This window comes from Dipodomys merriami, unplaced genomic scaffold (assembly GCF_024711535.1).
Source record: "Dipodomys merriami isolate MVZ:Mamm:240054 unplaced genomic scaffold, mDipMer1.0.p SCAF_19, whole genome shotgun sequence".
Classification (NCBI taxonomy): domain Eukaryota; kingdom Metazoa; phylum Chordata; class Mammalia; order Rodentia; family Heteromyidae; genus Dipodomys; species Dipodomys merriami.
In genome coordinates this window covers 25,306,554-25,324,264 of record NW_027203270.1, presented here as the reverse complement: position 1 = coordinate 25,324,264, position 17,711 = coordinate 25,306,554, and the positions used below count along the sequence as shown (strand labels likewise).

General features: G+C 45.9%; 1 protein-coding gene and 1 long non-coding RNA gene across 2 annotated transcripts in view; one reads left to right on the top strand and one right to left on the bottom strand.

Moving 5' to 3' along the window:
- Positions 1-12,943, bottom strand: part of LOC138830432 (uncharacterized) — a 52,639-nt gene extending 39,696 nt beyond the window's left edge. Inside the window, exons 1-2 of the long non-coding RNA XR_011373022.1 lie at positions 12,821-12,943; positions 9,274-9,340 (exon numbers count right to left, since the gene is read on the bottom strand). This is a non-coding gene — a long non-coding RNA (uncharacterized lncRNA). The remainder of the gene's footprint in view (positions 1-9,273; positions 9,341-12,820) is intronic.
- A 515-nt stretch (positions 12,944-13,458) lies between these two features.
- The window catches only part of Map3k14 (mitogen-activated protein kinase kinase kinase 14), a 46,071-nt gene continuing 41,818 nt past the window's right edge, over positions 13,459-17,711 (top strand). Inside the window, exon 1 of the mRNA XM_070027934.1 lies at positions 13,459-13,549. The gene's annotated coding sequence lies outside the window, so the exon portion shown is untranslated. The remainder of the gene's footprint in view (positions 13,550-17,711) is intronic.

The window sequence follows — 17,711 nt, the reverse complement described above, 5'->3', positions numbered from 1 at the left end:
TATCTCTGCACCCTCTGCCCTCTCCCACAAGCATACTTCTCACTTCTGAGATGTTCTGAGAATCCTAGAAGGTCATTGCTGGCATTGCAGGAGGTGTGAGCCACTAGGCCTGGCTGGACAAGCACATATTGAAGGAAGACAACTTAAGGAGTTAAAAAAGAGAAAATTAGTAAAATGACTCCTTTCAGCACAGAAATGCTTGTAAAAAAGAAAATTACTTAAGAAAGACCTTCTGCCTGGGCACCAGTGGCTCAAACCTGTAATCCCAACTACTCAGGAGGCTGAGAGCTAAAGATCTCAGTTCAAAGCCAGGCCTGGGCAGAAAAGTTGGCAAGACTATCTCCAATTAATCAACAAATGCTAGACTAGAAGAAGAGATCAAATAATAGTGTACTACCTTTGAGCATAAAAGCTCAGGGACAGTGTCTGAGTTCAAGCTCCAGGAATGGCACAATAAAAGGACACCTGCCTTGAAGGAAAGCCATCCTTTGTTTAAAGGGATGCTCCAGGAGACTAGGTATCTATGTTATAATGACCAAAGTTTCATAAACTAACCATACTTTTTTTTTAATGCCAGTCCTGAGGCTTGAACTCAGGGCCTGAGCACTGTCCCTGAACTTCTTTTGCTCAAAGCTAGCACTCTACCATATGAGCCACAGTGCTACTTCTGGCTCTTTCTGTTTATGTGATACTGAGGAATCAAACCCAGGGCTTCTTGCATACTAGTCAAACACTCTACCACTAAGCCACATTCCTAGCTCAAGTAATGATATATTTTTTTTAATCTCTGGGCCTGATTGATAATGACAAATGTTGTAACTACAAAAAATGATTGGATCCACCAGATGCTCAGAACAAACAAAACACTCATCTAAAAGAATGTTTTGGGGGCTCAAAAGGTGGCTCAGTGGTAGAGTGCTTGCCTTGTATGCATGAGGCCCTGGGTTCAATTCCTCAGCACCACATAAGCAGAAAGACCTGGAAGTGGTGCTGTGGCTCAAGTGGTAGAGCACCAGCCTTCAGCTGAAGAGCTGAGGGACAGCACCCAGACCCAGAGTTCAGGCCCCACAAATGCAGAAAGGGGGGGGGTAGAGAATGTTTTTGTTTTTGCTAGATCCCTGATCCCACTTCCCCAGCCTATATAACACTTGACACATGCCAGAACCCAGGTCCTGGTATGAACTGTCCTTTGCTTTCCTTTGCCTTATGAACAAAGTTTCCTGGTCTCTACCTCAACATGTCTGAAATTCTTCCCCATGATAATGTCAATAAACATTTCATCATTGTTGTCAAGTCAGCTTGCACCTACTTGGGCAAGTTGCACCTGTCTCTTCCCACTTTACATTCAGTGATGTCAAGTTGGTATCTTGAACTTGGCCCTGCTTCAAAGTATTTACACCATGGAAATTGGCAATTGCTATAATCAAGACTTTCTTCCAAAGAACCCATTGTGTAAACATTTACCCTCATAACACAAGATATAGTCCATATGAACAAAAGCTGTTTAGGTCCTCAATGGTTTTATGAGCAAGCAAAAAGATTATTGGGCTAGTGAAAAACATTTAGGAAATACATACATCAGGGTCTGGGTAATTAACTGTGAGCTGTTAATCACGTGATTTCCAAGCTCAAGAACTAATGTTCTTACTTTGTGTGGTTTCCTTGTTTTCTAAGCTTCCAGAAACTCCTCCCATCTCCTTGGATCCCTGCTTGTTCCCCTACCCTCCATCCAACCCTGGCTTCTCTTCCAGAGAATTTCTCTGCCCCTGGGCCTTGAGGGACCACCCATCCTGGGTGCCCCCAAAGGAAGCCAACAACCACTGTTAGAGCCTCATTCCTACCTACTTGGCACAGAGCTGACATTTGAGAAATGTCCTTGTTTACATTTCCAACCACGAAGCTAATTGTTTGTATCCTTAGCTAACAAGCAGTGGGTGATTACAGGCTCCTTGGCGTGTGTGGGCATTGTTCAGAAGGATCTGGCTTGGAGAACCTCTGGGTGTTTCATCATGTTACATTTTGAGAGAATTACTGGGCAAGCCTCAGCCAGATGATGCAAATCTGACTAAGGGTACTGGAGAAAGGCCTTTGGCAGAAACAGCTACAAGTATCTACAGAGTCAGGAATGCCAGGGAGCCTGGAGCAGCTGGGAGGAGTCAGTGGAGACCTGGACGAATGCAAATTTCTTTTCTTTTCTTTTCTTTTTCTTTTTTTGTCAGTTAGGGGGCTTGAACTCTGGGCCTGGGCGCTTTCCCTCAGCTCTTCAGCTGAAGGGGAGAGCTCTACCACTTGAGCCACAGCACCCACTTCCAGCTTTTTCTGCTTATGTGGTCCTGAGGAATCAAACCCAGGGCCTCATGCATGTGAGGCAAGCATTCTACCACTGGGCCACCTTCCCAACCCCAAGAATACAAACAGAACCAAACCAACCAACAAAAACCTCTTTCATGATAAGAAGCCAAGGTGCTGGTGGTCAGAATGGGGATTGGAGCTGGGAAAAGCATATTTTTTTTTCTGGGATTTGTGCACAGCAAAGAATGAAGCAGGAATTGAAAAGAGAACAAGCTCAGCCTGAGTTCCAATGTGACTTGGAGCTGTGGCCCACCACATACCACCTAGTACTATTTGGGGGGACTCTACACTCCCTGCTAGGGAGCTGAGTTTTGTGAGACAGTCTTTTTTTTTTTTAATAATTTATTTTTGGGTCCAGTTGTGGGGCCTGAACTCTGGGCCTGGGTGTTGTCCCTCAGCTCTTCAGCTCAAGGCTAGCACTCTACCACTTGAGCCACAGCACCACTTCCGGCTTTTTTCTTTTTGCTTATGTGGTGCTGAGGAATCAAACCCAGGGCCTCAGGCATGCAAGGCAAGCACTCTACCACTGAGCCACCTTCCCAGCCCCTTGTGAGACAGTCTTGATGCAAGTCACAGGGTTCTGGAATCCCTCTTGTCTCCCCAGACTCAGCTATCACCTGCAATCTTCAAATCTTAACGCTGAGGTTTTCCCTCCATCTAATTTGAGCATCCTTTATCTTACTTGAGTAAAACATATCTTGCTCCTAATCAGCCCAGTAGCAAGGAGGAGTCACACAATCTTCCACTGACTTTCCTGGCATGTGCCCCAGCCCATAAAGTCATTTATCCTGTCCACAGCTTTCACAGGGGAGGTTCCTTTCTCAGAAAATAGGAGTGGTTGCAGACCTGGCTTCTCTTTCCTGTCTCCATGTTATTACACCCTAATAAGCATACACTATAGACGCTTTTACCCTAAAATGCCAGTCACATTTCATCCTAGGGCTACTTTTCATCATTGGGAAATGTCACTATCAGCCAGTATTGCCACGCAGCTTAGTCACATGGCCAGAAGCTGAAATGAAGGTAAACATTCTTACGACAATTCCATGTGCCCACAGGAGAGTCAAGGACCTTATAGCTTTCTGCTCTACCATCATAGATGAAGGTTTTCATTTTTATTTTTGTCAGTTGTGGGGCTTGAACTCAGGGCCTGGGCACTGTGCCAGAGCTTTTTCACTCAAGGCTAGTGCTCTACCAGTTTGAGCCACAGCACCACTTTCGGTTTCCTAGATGATAAGAGTCTCACAGACTTTCCTGCCTGGGCTGGCTTCCAACCATGATCCTCAGATTTCAGATTCCTAAGTACTTAGTATTTCAGATGTGAACTACAGTGCCCAGCAAGGTTTTCATTTTTATACTCAGATGCTGACTGCCAAACCTCCACATTCCGGGTCCACATACCAGGAGAAGAAAAGGTATAGAGAAAAAGGTCAAAGACAAAAAGGCATGTGTCAACTAAGTTAGCTCCTACAGCTGACCCAAAGACTTCCCTTTCCATCTATCTTACTACCTGGAATTCAGTAACTACTCATTTTAGCTATAAAGGAAACATTCCAAACCAAGCAGGCCACCTTCTATGAATGAAATCAGTTTTGATCAGAAAGGAAAGACTGGCTACCTCCATGAGCAAAAGATAATGTTTTAAGCTAATCCTATATTCTGTTCACTATTTTATGCATAGCTTATCCACTTTGTGAATTGGCAGGGGTGATATAGTGTGTTTTTGCAATTCTTATTTTCTTTTTTGCTGGTCATGGGGCCTGAACTCTGGGCCTGGGCTCTGTCCCTCAGCTCTTCAGCTCAAGACTAGCTCTCTACTACTGGAGCCACAGCGCCACTTCTGGCTTTTTCTGCTTATGTGGTGCTGAGGAATTGAACCCAGGGTCTCATGCATGCTAGGCAAGCACTCTACCACTGAGCTACCTTCCCAGCCCCCGTGTTTGCAATTCTTAAATGGGGTTAAAATTGAACATGAGTTATATTTGGGTAAGAGAGGAGATAATTAGATACCTAAGATGGAACCCGGGAAGACAGAAGAGGCCTTTGAAGTAGTTGTCAGCAAGGAGATGCAAGTTTTGATCTGAGGAATAGTTTTCCAACCAATTCAGTTCAATACACGTTTACTTAATATCAAATTGGCGATTATAATCTGCCATTAAGATGTGCCCTGTACATTAAGAGAGATAAGACAAGCAAGTAGCCGGGCGCTGGTGGCTCATGCCTGTAATCCTAGTTACTCAGGAGGCTGAGATCTGAGGATCGCGGTTCAAAGCCAGCCCAGGCAGGAGTGACTGTGAGACTCCTATCTCCAATAACCACCAGAAAAGCCGGACGTGGCACTGTGGCTCAAGTGGTAGAGCGCTCGTCTTGAGCTGAAGAGCTGAGGGACAGCGCCCAGGCCCAGAGTTCAAGCCCCACGGCCGACCAAAAAAAAAAAAAGACAAGCAAGTAAATAGATTGGAAATGTCAGTCTTGGAAAGGAAGAATTTCAGCAGGAACATGATACACAGGTACATTTTTTTTTTTTTTTTTGGCCAGTCCTGGAGCTTGTACTCAGAGCCTTCTCACTGTCCTTAAGCCTCTCTGTGCTCAAGGCTAACACTTCAGCCACAGTGCCACTTCTGGCTTTTCTGTTTATGTGGTACTGAGGAATCAAACCCAGGGCTTCACGCATACTAGGCAAATACTCTACTGCTAAGCCACATTCCCAGTCTCACAGGTGTGATTTGATAGGCAGAGGCAGAGGGGTGCATTTCAGCTTAAAAGACAGCTTTTTTCTGGGTGTGCAAACAAATGGTAAGTGGCACAGAAGGGTGCCCATAGGGGAACTGTGAAAAATAAAAGCAAAAAAGGTAAGGACCAGATAATAAGCTTGAACTTTGCCAGTGAACACGGGAGAGGGGCCATTGAAAGTCTTGAACAAGGGAGTAATAAGGAAGGATTGGCATGGAAAAGACAAGAGGCAAAAAGAAAAGATGAGCTATCATTGAGGTCAAATCAACATGACTAGACATGGCAAGAGGCAATATAGACTCTTTAAGTTGGTAGTAATGTCATTAACATCCAGAGACGGGGCTGGGAAGGTGGCTCAGTGGTAGAGCGCTTGCCTTGCATGCATGAGGCCCTGGGTTCGATCCTCAGCACCATATAAGCAGAAAAAGCAGAAGTGGCTCTGTGACTCAAGTGGTAGAGCGCTAGCCTTAAGCTGAAGAACTTAAGGACAGTGCCCAGGCCCAGAGTTCAGGCCCCACAACCAACAAAACAAAACAAAACAACAACAAAAATACAGAGACCTTGCCTATAATGCCTATAATCCTAGGTATTCAGGAGGCCACCAGGATCACAGTTCAAAGCCCACTCAAGCAGAAAAGTCCATGAAACTCTTATATCCCATTAACCACCCAAAGAACCAGAAGTGGACTGTGGCTCAAGCAAGTAGAGCACCAGCCTTGAGCACACAGTCCCTGTGTTCAAGCCTAAGTACTGGCACCAAGTAAAGGGGTCAAAAAAGAGATTAAGGAACACTTGGAAGACAATGTGGAGTTGGAGATGATGGGTAACTAGGAGGTGAGTACTAGAAGGTGGAGATGTTCTACAGTAGAAATTCAGATTTAGAAGTCAGGCTGAAGGTCAGGATGAAAGTGTTATCTTGGAAGTCAACAGCTGAGAGATGACAATAGGAGGATGAGAGGAAGCTCAGAGGTACAATGTCGAGAGCCTACACTCTACTTTTCCCTTTCAGCCTAGAATCCTCTTTCCTCCCATCCCCATCCACACCAGCCATTCTACTCAACTGCTTAATACAGAATTGCTGTATTTTGCTAATCTGTTCCAGCTCGTGCCACTGCCCTAGTCTAGGTCCACCATGTCTCATGGCAAAGCCTTCCACTGGCCTCCTGGTCTCTGCTTGGCATGCCCACACATATTACAGGCTACTAATTGTAGCCTACCTCGCCCTTCACAGGCTAGGCTATATACACCACAAGGCCAGTTGCATCTCTTAACCTTATCACATGCATCTGACACCCAGTTCCCTAAGTGTGCCTTGACTGGCTCTTGTCCCCAGGGCTCCATGAGCTACTATTTCTGTCTGAATGTCCTTCCACCTCATTCACCTAACTTAGTATACTGGGCATCAATCAGCTCAAGAATCACCTCCTCCAGGAAGCTTTCTCTGATCTCTGATGTGTTCTTACCCCACCCAGGGATTCCTTCTATCCTTCCCATTGTATTCTATCCTGTTTCTTTCCCCTGTTGAGTGCAGGTATCATGACTCCTTCTCTCTCAGTTACCAGGGCTTAATCAAGTAGTATATAGTAGTTATTCCATTTTTGTTGAATACTTCAGTGAAGTCAGGAATGGATCAAAATTCCAAGAAAAAGAAGATAAAGAAGTGAGAGGCTTAGGACTGAAATTTGGGAAGTATTTCAAATGTTTTGTGGCTGGGAATGTGGTTTAGTGGTAGAGTGCTTGCCTAGTATGAAGCCCTGGGTTCAATTCCTCAGTACAACATAAACAGAAAAGGCCAGAAGTAGCTCTGTGGCTCAAGTGGTAGAGTGCTAGCCTTGAGCAAAAGAAGCCCAGGTCCTGAGTTCAAGACCCAGAACTGGCAAAAAAAAAAATCAATTAAATGTTTTCTTTTTTTGTGTGCCATATTGAGGTTTGAACTCAAGGCCAGGATATTGTCCCTTAGTTTTTTGTTTACCTTACCCCTTGAGATATACCTGCACGTCCAGCTTTTTGCTGGTTAATTGAAAATGAGTCTCACTGACTTTTCTGCCATGGCAGGCTTTGAGCCATGATCCTCACAGCTCAGTCTCCTAAGTAGTTATATTTACAAGCAAGAGCCACTGGCACCTGGCTCAGTGCTTTAAATTTTAAGAATGAAAGAAGGAAATAGCTGGCACAATATCTCAGAAGCCTCAGAAAGAGACCATAGATGCTAACAGTTGCTGGGAATTCTTTCCCCTCTTTAATTTCCCTTTTTTAAGGGCACTGCTTAGGTCTTCCAGGACACCCTCACTGAGTCCCACCATTAAATTAGTTCCCCTTTACCTCTCCCACCCCACACCTATACTGGCATTGGACTCTGTAGCCCTCACCTTCTCTGCCCTGCATTTCACTGCAAATGACTGACCCCAACAGGATCCAATGAGAGGCTGTCACAGGCAACTAAAAGGCGGTCTTTTGTTCAGTGGGAACTGTGGAGTGGGTGTGTGTGCTGTGGTTCCAGTTTCTTCTGAGTGACCCTGACTCTCAACCATGCCCAGTCCCTCCCACCAGGGGGCAGTAGTGGTCTCCTGGTCACTTCATGGTCTTTCCCCTGTTCTGTTTCCTATGTAGCCTATTCCCTGATTAAATGCTGTTTTAAAAAAAAAAAAAAATTAGAGTCGGTTCTGTTTCCCTGGCTGGATCCTGCCCAATACAGTACATCTATTCCCTTGTGGCATACCCTTCCTCCCATAGGATGACCTCACGATGTCTCCATCTGCAATGATTTGTTCAAAGTCTGCCACACCACACCCACACACACACACTAGACTAGAAACCTCTTGAGTGAGGGACTGGTCTGGAGCCTCTGTAGTCCCTCCCAGGAGGCTGACATGGCTCTCAGTACATCACACTATGGTCAGCTGCAGATAGGAACTGAGATGGGAGCATCTACTGGAAGATAGTGAGTGGGTGACCATGGAGAGGAGTGTGGACAGAACAGGTTGCAAAGGGGGCACACTCAAGCATGAGTGCAGCAGACATCTGCAAACAGTGTGAGGAAAAGCAAAGTTAGGGGAAACTGAGTGGGTGAGTTGGCTGATGGCTTGATTAGCTTGCTGTTTGTAGACTGGGAACCTGATCACATTTGCAGGTTGAAAAGAAAGGGCAAAGGAATGGGGAGGATGTATAAGAGGGTAAGAGAGGCTTGCACATTGGGAGGGGAGTTAACATGACCTAAATGGTCTCTTAGGAGGATGAACCCCACCAGGAGGGCTAAGGATAGTATAACAAGGAGACTTAGAGATAGGGAGGTGAATTAGGAGAAGAAAACCCCACCAGGAAGTAAGAATTTTAGCCAAACAGGACTCCTTAAACAAGATCCAAAGTTGAGGGAGGAAGGGTCAAGGAAGGTGTGGTAAAGGTCATCTTTTGCTCGTCAATGCTCCACAAAAACCTCTACTGAGAGAGTAGAGCTCCACTCTCTGCCAAGACTGATATCTCTTCTCCCCCAACTTGCCTTGCAATGGCTCCTCTTCTCTCCCATTGGCTCTGGTTCATTGCACCCTTTCTATCTTCCTATGTGGGGCAAGATTGGCAATAGGCAGAAGCCAGAACCAGCAAGCTGGTTAACATTGAAAATCAGCTTATGCAGTAAGTAGCCCTGATTTCTACTATATGCCCATTTTCCTGGTGTAAATACTCTCACTAAACCCAATTTTAGCTACCAATATGAGAATGAGAGACAGCTCCATCACATCACTTTCTCCATCCATTCACCTGTTGTCTCTCCATGTCTAGACTGAAATAACAGGACAGGTGCAGATCAGGGACCAGCAATGGTACCATGGCTAGAGAGAGCCTTGGGTAGGCTCCTGGTAGAAAAAGTAAAACTGTTTCTTCCTCACTTCTAGTCATTGTCATTTCAGCCTCAAGTGAGAGTTCTCTCAATTGTAAATCAGGATCCCACAGGAATTTGGGGCTGGAGATACATAGACATTCCAATGATTCACCAACCACTTTCTCATTGGACCTGGCTAGACACTGTAAGTTATGCTGATTAAAATCCAGGAGTAATGTCTTTTGTCTAAGGCCAACAGTAAAGGAAAAATAATCTAAGAACAACATTCTCTTACTTATGCAACAACCTTACTCATTCTTCCGTCTTCTACAGAAAGGATTGGAAATTGGCTCAGTAAAGTCCATACTCACTGTGAGAAGCCTTGCATGCAGGAGCACAGGGTGTCTGGAATCAGATCTTGGTTGCGTCCTGGATCTTCTGTTATTGCAAAATGACATTGGGAAAGTTACTTCTATCCAAGCCTGGTTTGCCCACTATGAACTGGAAATAATACTGCCTACTCTACAGAATAAAACTGCACCTGAGACACTTGCTTCCTGGGGACACTTGGCAATGACTAGAGACATTTTTGTTGTCACCTAGGGTGAGCGGAGGAGTGCTACTGTAATCTAGTGGAATGAATAAATGTTCTCTTAAACATACAATACAGAGGTCGGTTCCCTCATAGCTGCAGGAAGACAGAACTTTAGCCCCATCTTCAGGGTACACACAAAGAATTTGGGGCAGGGGACAAAAGTTATGCAGACCCAGTCACAAGCATGTCCAAGTGTTCAGGTGATCAGAGTTGTCTTCAGAGGGGGAGGAGTGTCAGAGGTAGTCTGACAGTCCACTGTCTCAGGATTGGTCAGGTGGAGCCTTTGAGACATTGAGGCCCCCATTAAGTCCTGTCCTCCCTGGATTTCAAGATGGTTACCAACTGACTGCAGGAGAGAAAGGATCAAGTCAAAGGATATAGATACAAAAGGAAGGCAGGAATGCCTAGTTTTTATTCTGCTTTTAGTTCGCCGGTGGGCCCAAGTAGTAAGTCAGTAGCCCTTGAAACAAAAACAGCTTCTGTGCACCTGTGACAACCAATTGTCCAACCCCAAATGTCAATACTGCCAGGTTGAGCAAGTGCCCTGTGAGATTAAGCACACAAAGCACTTTGAAAGTAGCTGGCTTACATTCTTAAGTTCTCAAAAACCAGAAGCTGCTTTTCTTTGGTGCAGTCTCACCCAGTATTTCCAGACTTGAAATAGATGGGATGTGAAACTCTCTGAGTACTGAGAACCTAGCTCTCTGCTCCAGGTGTGAGTCACCCTGTAAATGTCAATTCTTTTATTTAAAGCAGAGCCAAGGCTGTACCAGTGACTCAGGGCTAGCAGCCTTCCCAGGCTAGCATGATTTAGTCTGGGAGGAAGTAATTTTGTCCTAAAGCTCTTATTCCGGGGGGGTGTATAAGCAATCCAGGATTCAGATACCCCAGTGTTCACTGGGGCTGTTGTATTATTGCTCATCTCACCTCAAACACAGGAGGGCATCTGAGAAAAATAGCTGAAATGGAAAAGTTGACTAGTCTCAAATAACTTTCTTACTAGTATATATAGTGGTTTGTTCTTCCCCTGCAACTTGAACTGAAATTTCTTCACTAGAGCTTTGGTCTACAGAATTCACTTTCTCTCACTAACACACATTAATATTAATGCACAGGTTTAAAGACAGACCACTTTTTTGGTGTGTGTGCCAGTACTGGGGCTTGAACTCAGGGCTTCACAATACTCTCATTTGGCTTTTTTTCCCCCCTCAAAGCTGGCACTCTACCACTTGAGCTCCATTTGTGGCTAATTGTGCTCAACTGTTGATAAGAGAGAGTCTCACAGATTTGTCTGCTTGGGCTAGCTTCAGACCTCAAGCCTCAGATCTCAGCCTCCTGATTAGCTAGGATTGCAGGTGAGAGACACCAGCACTCAAGGCATTTTTTGGGGGGGGGATCAGTTTGTGGGGCTTGAACTCAGGGACTGGACACTGTCCTTGAGTTTTTTCACTCAACGCTAGTGCTCTACCACTTTGAGACACAATTCCACGTCCAGTTTTCTGGTGACTAATTGGAGATAAGAGTCTCATGGACTTTTTCTTGCCCAGGCTGGCATTGAAACAGGATTCTCAGATCTCAGCCTCCTGAGTCACTAGGGTTACAGGCATGAGCCACCAGCACCCAAGACAGATCACTTCTTATAGGTAAGGAGAGACTGCAGCAAAGCCAGGACCAGAGAAATGTGAAGTAAAGCTGGATAAAGCACTTGGGCCTGAATACCCTAAAGAGGAAAGAGTAAAATAGGGAGACAGAAAAGGTGAGAGCAAGGGAGCCTGCACAGAATCTGGCCCTGTGCCTATGTCTTTCCTGAGAAGTGGTATGCCCAGAGGCAAACAGGTGGTGGGAGGGAAAAGACAGGCACCTAGATGCCTAAACATCTGGCTCAACTGCTCTTTTTCCTGAGTCACTGAAATGCAAAATCCTGGGGGGTATAAGGAACATTAGGGGCTTCTAGTCCAGCTCTTTTCTTGCCTAGCATCTCTGAGCCAGCCACTGGCAAAGCCAGGAAGTGCCTCAGAGATGATTAGGCTGCAAAGCATAGGCTCTGCTGGGTGCTTGTGGCTCACACCTGTAATCCTAGCTACTCAGCTGAGATCTGAGGATCGAGGTTCAAAGCCAGCCCAGGCAGGAAAGTCCGTGAGACTCTTATCTCTAAATAAGTACCAGAAAACTGGAAGTGGCACTGTGGCTCAAGTGTAAAACGCTAGCCTTGGGCTGAAGAACTCATGGACAGACTCAGAGTTCAGGACCCAAGATGAAGAACTCATTGACAGATTCAGAGTTCAGGACCCAAGATTGACCAAAAATCCAGCTCTCAGACTAACACAACCAGAAATGCTTCAGGGTGATGTGGTTGGGAGTAAGGCCACAAGGGATAGGAATTATTAGGAATTTCAGGCTCAGTTCAAATGCAAAGAAACATTTGGTCAGACCGATAGAGCATACTTCTGGCCTGGGGGAGTGGGTGAGGCTTGCAAGTTGTAGGTTTTCATCTAGTACTTAAATAAATGGTTTACACTAGTCCCCAACAACAGATGTTGGTTGGGTACAGATCTCCAGAAAGAGGCTATGAACTACCTAGGAATGTCTACAAAGTGGTCTAGAACAGTGGCCCAGCCTTAGAGATAGAAAACTCTTTGTCAAGCCAGCCTTGCTCTCCCCTTTCTACCCCCCCCAAACACACCTAGTCTCCATATCTGCAGTAGTCTCCCCATGGATTTGGCTGGGTAGGACCACATCTTGCAAAGTTAAAATAAGTCTGAGCCAGGTGCTGGTGGCTCAAGCTCATAATCCAAACTATTCAAGAGGCTGAGATCTGAGGATCCGGGTTTGAAGCCTGTTGGGGCAGAAAACTATGAGACTCATCTCCAACTAACCAGTAAAACGCCAGAAGTAGAACTATGGCACAAGTGGTAGAGCACTAGTCTTAAGAGGGGAGGGGGGGGAGAAAGCATGTGAAAGCGCGAGGCCGAGTTCAAGCCCAAGCTCCAGTGTGCACATGCGCGCGCTTGGACACACACACACACACACACACACACACACACACACACACACACACACAAGTTCATTGTGGAAACTAGAAAATGTATTAGCAAAAGCTGGGGGAGGGGGAAAATCTGTACCTTCCTACTTTTTCCTCCCTCCTGTCCCGACTCAGAAAACAGCACTGTTGACATACCTAGGTCTCTAGTCAAACCTTAGGTCATCCATTCACTGATGGGACCAACAAGAAGATATTTGGCCCAGCGCAGGACCATGCTACTTTTCCAGTGCTGGCAACCCCATCAGCACGTTAAGCTAGCTGTCAAGGTCTTCAAAATCACCTGAATTTCAACACACTTGACCTGTTCCGGCTGGGCCCTTGGCTACCCAAATTTTTCTCACTCATCCTCTAGAACTCTAAAACTCCAGGGCACATCCTGCTCCTCTTCGGCGGCCTCAGCAACCACGCCCTAACAGCGACCCCGGGGGGTGGGGGGGTGGATAGCGCCTTGACAGTCTCTAAGGTAACCGAAGTCTGAGCTGGGAGTGCCCACGCATGCGCCCTAGTCGCCCTTCCTTCCCGTAACCTCAAGAAGAATGCAACCCGTAACTAGTGCCAGAAGTCCAGCGCGCATGTGTAACTCAACCAACACCCCGACGGTCCCCGCCTTCTGCCCACCCGTCCTCCCAGAAAGCTCTATAAACTTTGGTCGGAAATAATACCCATTTCTGGAAGTTAGGTCTCGCTAGCCAATCGTTGCTAGAAAAAGGGATGACGGGCAGGCAGAGATGGACCTCTTCATTGGCTGGTTTGCAAGTATGGGTGGGACCAAGGGTCGCGGTGGGGCCAAAGAAAGGAGGCGGGAATCCAAGCAAAGTCTCAGCCGCGGGGAGAGGAGTGGCCCCGGGGGCGGCAGTGAAGGCGGTGACGAGGGCGGGGCTTAGGGGAGGGGCGGGGCTGGGGCGGGGCGACCGTGGGCCGGGAGCTCGGCGGTCGGTGGCCAGCGGCGGGAGTTAGCTGGCCAGCAACACGGCGCAGTCTCTAGCTTGGGGAGATCGGCGCTCGGCCGGTAGGTGACTGGGCAGGACCCCGGGATCTGAGGTGGGGCGCTGAGGGAGCGGCGGGGATGGGGAGTTTCTCAGCCCCGGGCCGGGCTGCGGCCTGCCCGTCGCGCGGGAATGGTAGGGATCGGAGCCCCGGCGTCTGCGATTGGACTGGTTAGCGGCTGGCCCTGATCGCCAGCCGGGGCCGGTCGGTCCCTCGCACCCTCGCCGCCAGCGCCAGGGTCGCACGCCGTGCTTGCGCCGAGTCTCCAGGCCGCGCGCCCTCACAGGCCGCACTCTCGCTCCGAGCGCGCGGCAGGACGCGCTGCTTCCCCTTCCCCAGCACCCGAGCCACTGCGCTCCGCTGCCAGTCTGGCGTCCCTCCGGTCCCCAGCCACAGAAGTGCTCACTCCCACCTGCCTGTCTGTGGGACCCTCCAGTGTTCCCCGAGAAGAGACTAAAGGCTTACACTCCTCGGCCGGGAGGAGCAGTCTGTCCCAACGAGGTAGTATCGGCCACCCGTAGCATCCTTCCTTCTGGCCCCAACCATTCTGTGCAGCTTTTTCTATGTGCTTCGCTCTTTGAGATTTCAGCTGTCCTTTTCGATGTCATATTCCCGTCTTGGAAGCCCACTGTGGTCCTGGCAACTTGCAGCCACCAGGCACTAGATAGTGTAAGAGAGTCCCACCTGTCCATGAGTCTCATAACAATGAGACTCGGTAACTTCAGAAAAAAAAGTCTTTCCTTCCAACTTGTGGCTAAAGTGTTGCTCTCAACCCTAATGGACTGGATGGAGCTTGAATGCCTGTGGAGAGCAGAGGATGAATGGAGAAAAGGTTTTGTCAATGACAAAATTATGTTTGTTAACCTGAAGTGATGAATACCAGTGACAAAAAAGAACTCGAAAAGTGAATGAAATTAAATAGGAGTAGAACCATGTTCAGTGAACTTTAGCAGGCTGAAGTTTATACTGGGGGAAAAAACGTTGAAAACCCTGAGTAGAAACATGGTCTTTCTGAAAGATTAGAGGAAGATAGTATCTTGACATTAATGATAGGTTTTTTTAATTTAGTATTTTCATACCCACGAGCTCCTCTCCCCCCCCCTTGCTTTATCCCTCTGTGTGGTGCAGTAGACAGTATTGTTCAGTTTTAGGGACCTCATCCCTCACCTGAGACAGGTGTGTGTAGGAGCTTGCCTGATGCCTTATAGCTAGGACTTGTGGGTTCCTTGGGCCCCTGAATTAGGATGATGTACTAGAATCCCAATGTAGAAAGAAGAGAGAAATTTTCAGTGTGATATTTATGCCCTTAATGTCAGAGGACATTTATAAACTGCTTGTCTTGCTTAGGATGTGTTTACATTTTCTCTTGATGTTTTAAAAGTGATGTCAAAGTCAGTTCCTTTGGAGCCATGCCAGACTTTAGAGTTTTTTTCAAACACCTCTAAGACATCCTGACTTATATGGAAGAGTACAATGAACTTCTGAGAAGATCTCAAAATAAAAGTTAAGCATCTGGCTTTAATTTTAGAAATGTTACCCAGGTATATATACCTACAAATATGTATTAGCAGTTGATGAAATCAGCAATAGACTGCCAAGCTTTAGGTCATCTTCTGATTGTTTTCTGATTATTCTGAGCAGTTCTGAAGGGGGTTTTCTGCCTCTGGTGTCTGGTAAAGTTTGTGGGAGCGGCACCACAGACAGAGATCCTGCCAAAGGAGCCTACATCTATTAAACAAAGACGTCTGGTTGGGCTATTTTGCCTCAGCAGATGGAGGTTTGGTTCCTCATTTTGGTTCTCCTGATGAACACTGACTCCTTTGTGATTTGCTTAGAGTGTTTGTGTATCATTTATTGCTAAGAAGAGGACTCACCCTGATTGATTGTCCAACTCTAGGCAACTCTTATGAGTTTTCGGGTGAGTGATAAGAGTTCATTTCCAGCTAGGATCTGTTGAGAGACCTATAGAGGTATGAAAGAGGTCATGCTTCCTCGATGGTTGTTTGCTTTGCCCTCTCTTAGGAATGTTGTGTCACTTTAGCCTGTGAAGTCACTTTTAGTTTCCTATTATTTTCCTGTCTCCGTGGACAGCACATGGACTTTCCTAACAGGCCTGCCCTGGGAAGAGCTGACAAATTCATCCTGGTTGGGTTGACAGATGGCCTTTGTGGGAGAAAAAGCCGAAATCTTAGCACCAAATTCAGTTCTAAATAAAAAGTTAGAGTCAGGCAGGATACTTCTACCAATGGTTTTCTTCATCTCAACATTGTTGTGTTTTTTTTTTTTCCTGGCAAAAGGTTAAAATGCAACTAAAATTCTGCTTTCGTGATTAATAAGTCACTACCGCAGTTGTGTCTGATGCTTCCTGTTTGCCCCATTTTAGTATTTCAGTTAAACTGGAAGCAGCATCTGAACACTCTGAGCATTTTTGATGGTACCTGGTTAAATGAGTGGTGAATGGGACAGTTTGGGGAATGTATTTGAGGAGCTCTAAGTATAAGTCAGACCCCTGGGTTCTTCACACTAAGATCTTGAGTAGGGGAAAGGAGCAGGGCTTAACATCTTGAAGGTGAACATTTCATATGTAAAGGCTCTGCATTTACCTGGTAAATGCTGACAGAACACTGATAGCAGTAGAGTAGAAAGGGAAGGCCAGACAGAGGGCAAATCATAGAGGAAAGCATCTTAGCTGTTCTGAGCAGCACACTGGGGTACCAGGACCTAGTTCGGGGCTCATCTGAGTGACAGTATAGAAAAAGTAAGTTCTCTCTATCCTATGTGGTTTTTTTTATTCTAGTTTAAGTTGTCTCTGTCCTTTTTTTATATATACTTCAATCCTTTCACTGCCTGATATAAATCCCTTTGATTATGTGCATCAGGAATAACTTGTTAGCCAAGCTTTGTATTTTCTTACAGTACTTATATGAAGAAGGCAGGGACAAGGTACAGAAAAGTGAAGTCTGATAAGAAGTAGACAAGATCCCTTAGGAAATCATCGTCATACCCGCAATCTCAAAACTTGACTACATTTTCAACTAACTTGTTCAAGAAACTATAAGGGTTTGTTTTTTTGGTTTTGGTTTTTCCCCAAATTATGTCCATTTTGAACCTAATTAAGCCAGAGAAGCAGCTTTGTCTACTTACTGTGATAATAGATTATCAGTTGTTATCAGCAATCAAGTTACTATGAATTGATCCTGGCTGTTAATAAAAGCCTAAAAGATGAATAGCTTATCATTGGGATAAGTCTGCATCTGCCCATTTTCCAGATGTAGAAACTAAAGCAGAGAAGTCAAGTAATCTGTCCAGAAGAATAGAGTCTGTCTGTAATATCTTCATGTTCTATGTAGTGATTTAGTAGTTTTAGGCTGTGTGCTTAAACAGACCAGGAAAATCACTTTACTTCTCTAAGCCTGGGCTGCCTTATGTATAAATAGGGCCTGAAGTCCTTCATGGGGCTACCTTGAGTAGAAGCAAATGAAAGACTGCATGTCCGGTACTGAGCATGGTTGTATCACTGTTGTTGTTTTATTGTTGTTGTTGATGATGATAATAGTTGTTGTAGTAGCAATGGTCGATTACTACAGACCTGTTCTCTATAAGATGATGTCAAGAAGAGTCAGATTGCCTGACAAGATGGGAGTCATTTTCTCAGTAGGACCTCCTTAGCCTGGAGTTTTTAGCTGTCACATCCTACCAGTCTGAACATTAAATTCTACCCTCACCTTGTCCTACAAAAGACCTAGAATCTTCCCGGTGAAAGTTGGAAGTCCTAAAGAGGGGGAGTCCCTGGGTCTCCCAGGCACTCCCTAGTATCCTGTGTATAGTTAAATAGGTCCCAACACTAATTCTGGGGTTGAGGAAAAGGAGAATACTGTAGAATGTAAGTCAATAAGGCTTGTTCTTTGGGAGGCAGGAGCCAATGTCAGAAGGCCATGTTGAGTGTTCTGGGGTACAGTTCCCACCAGCACATAGTACCCCACCTTACCCCACTTTTCCCCTTTGAAAATAATTTCTTGTCTGCTTTTCTTTACACCTAGATCTGAGTGCTCTGAATCTACAAGAGACAAGAGAGTAAAACAAAAACTAAAAATTCATGTTAGATTTTAAATTCCTTTTTTTTTCTTCCCAAATATAAAACAAAACTCGAGGCTCCCAATCAGGTTGCTGTTCCCTTTAAATAA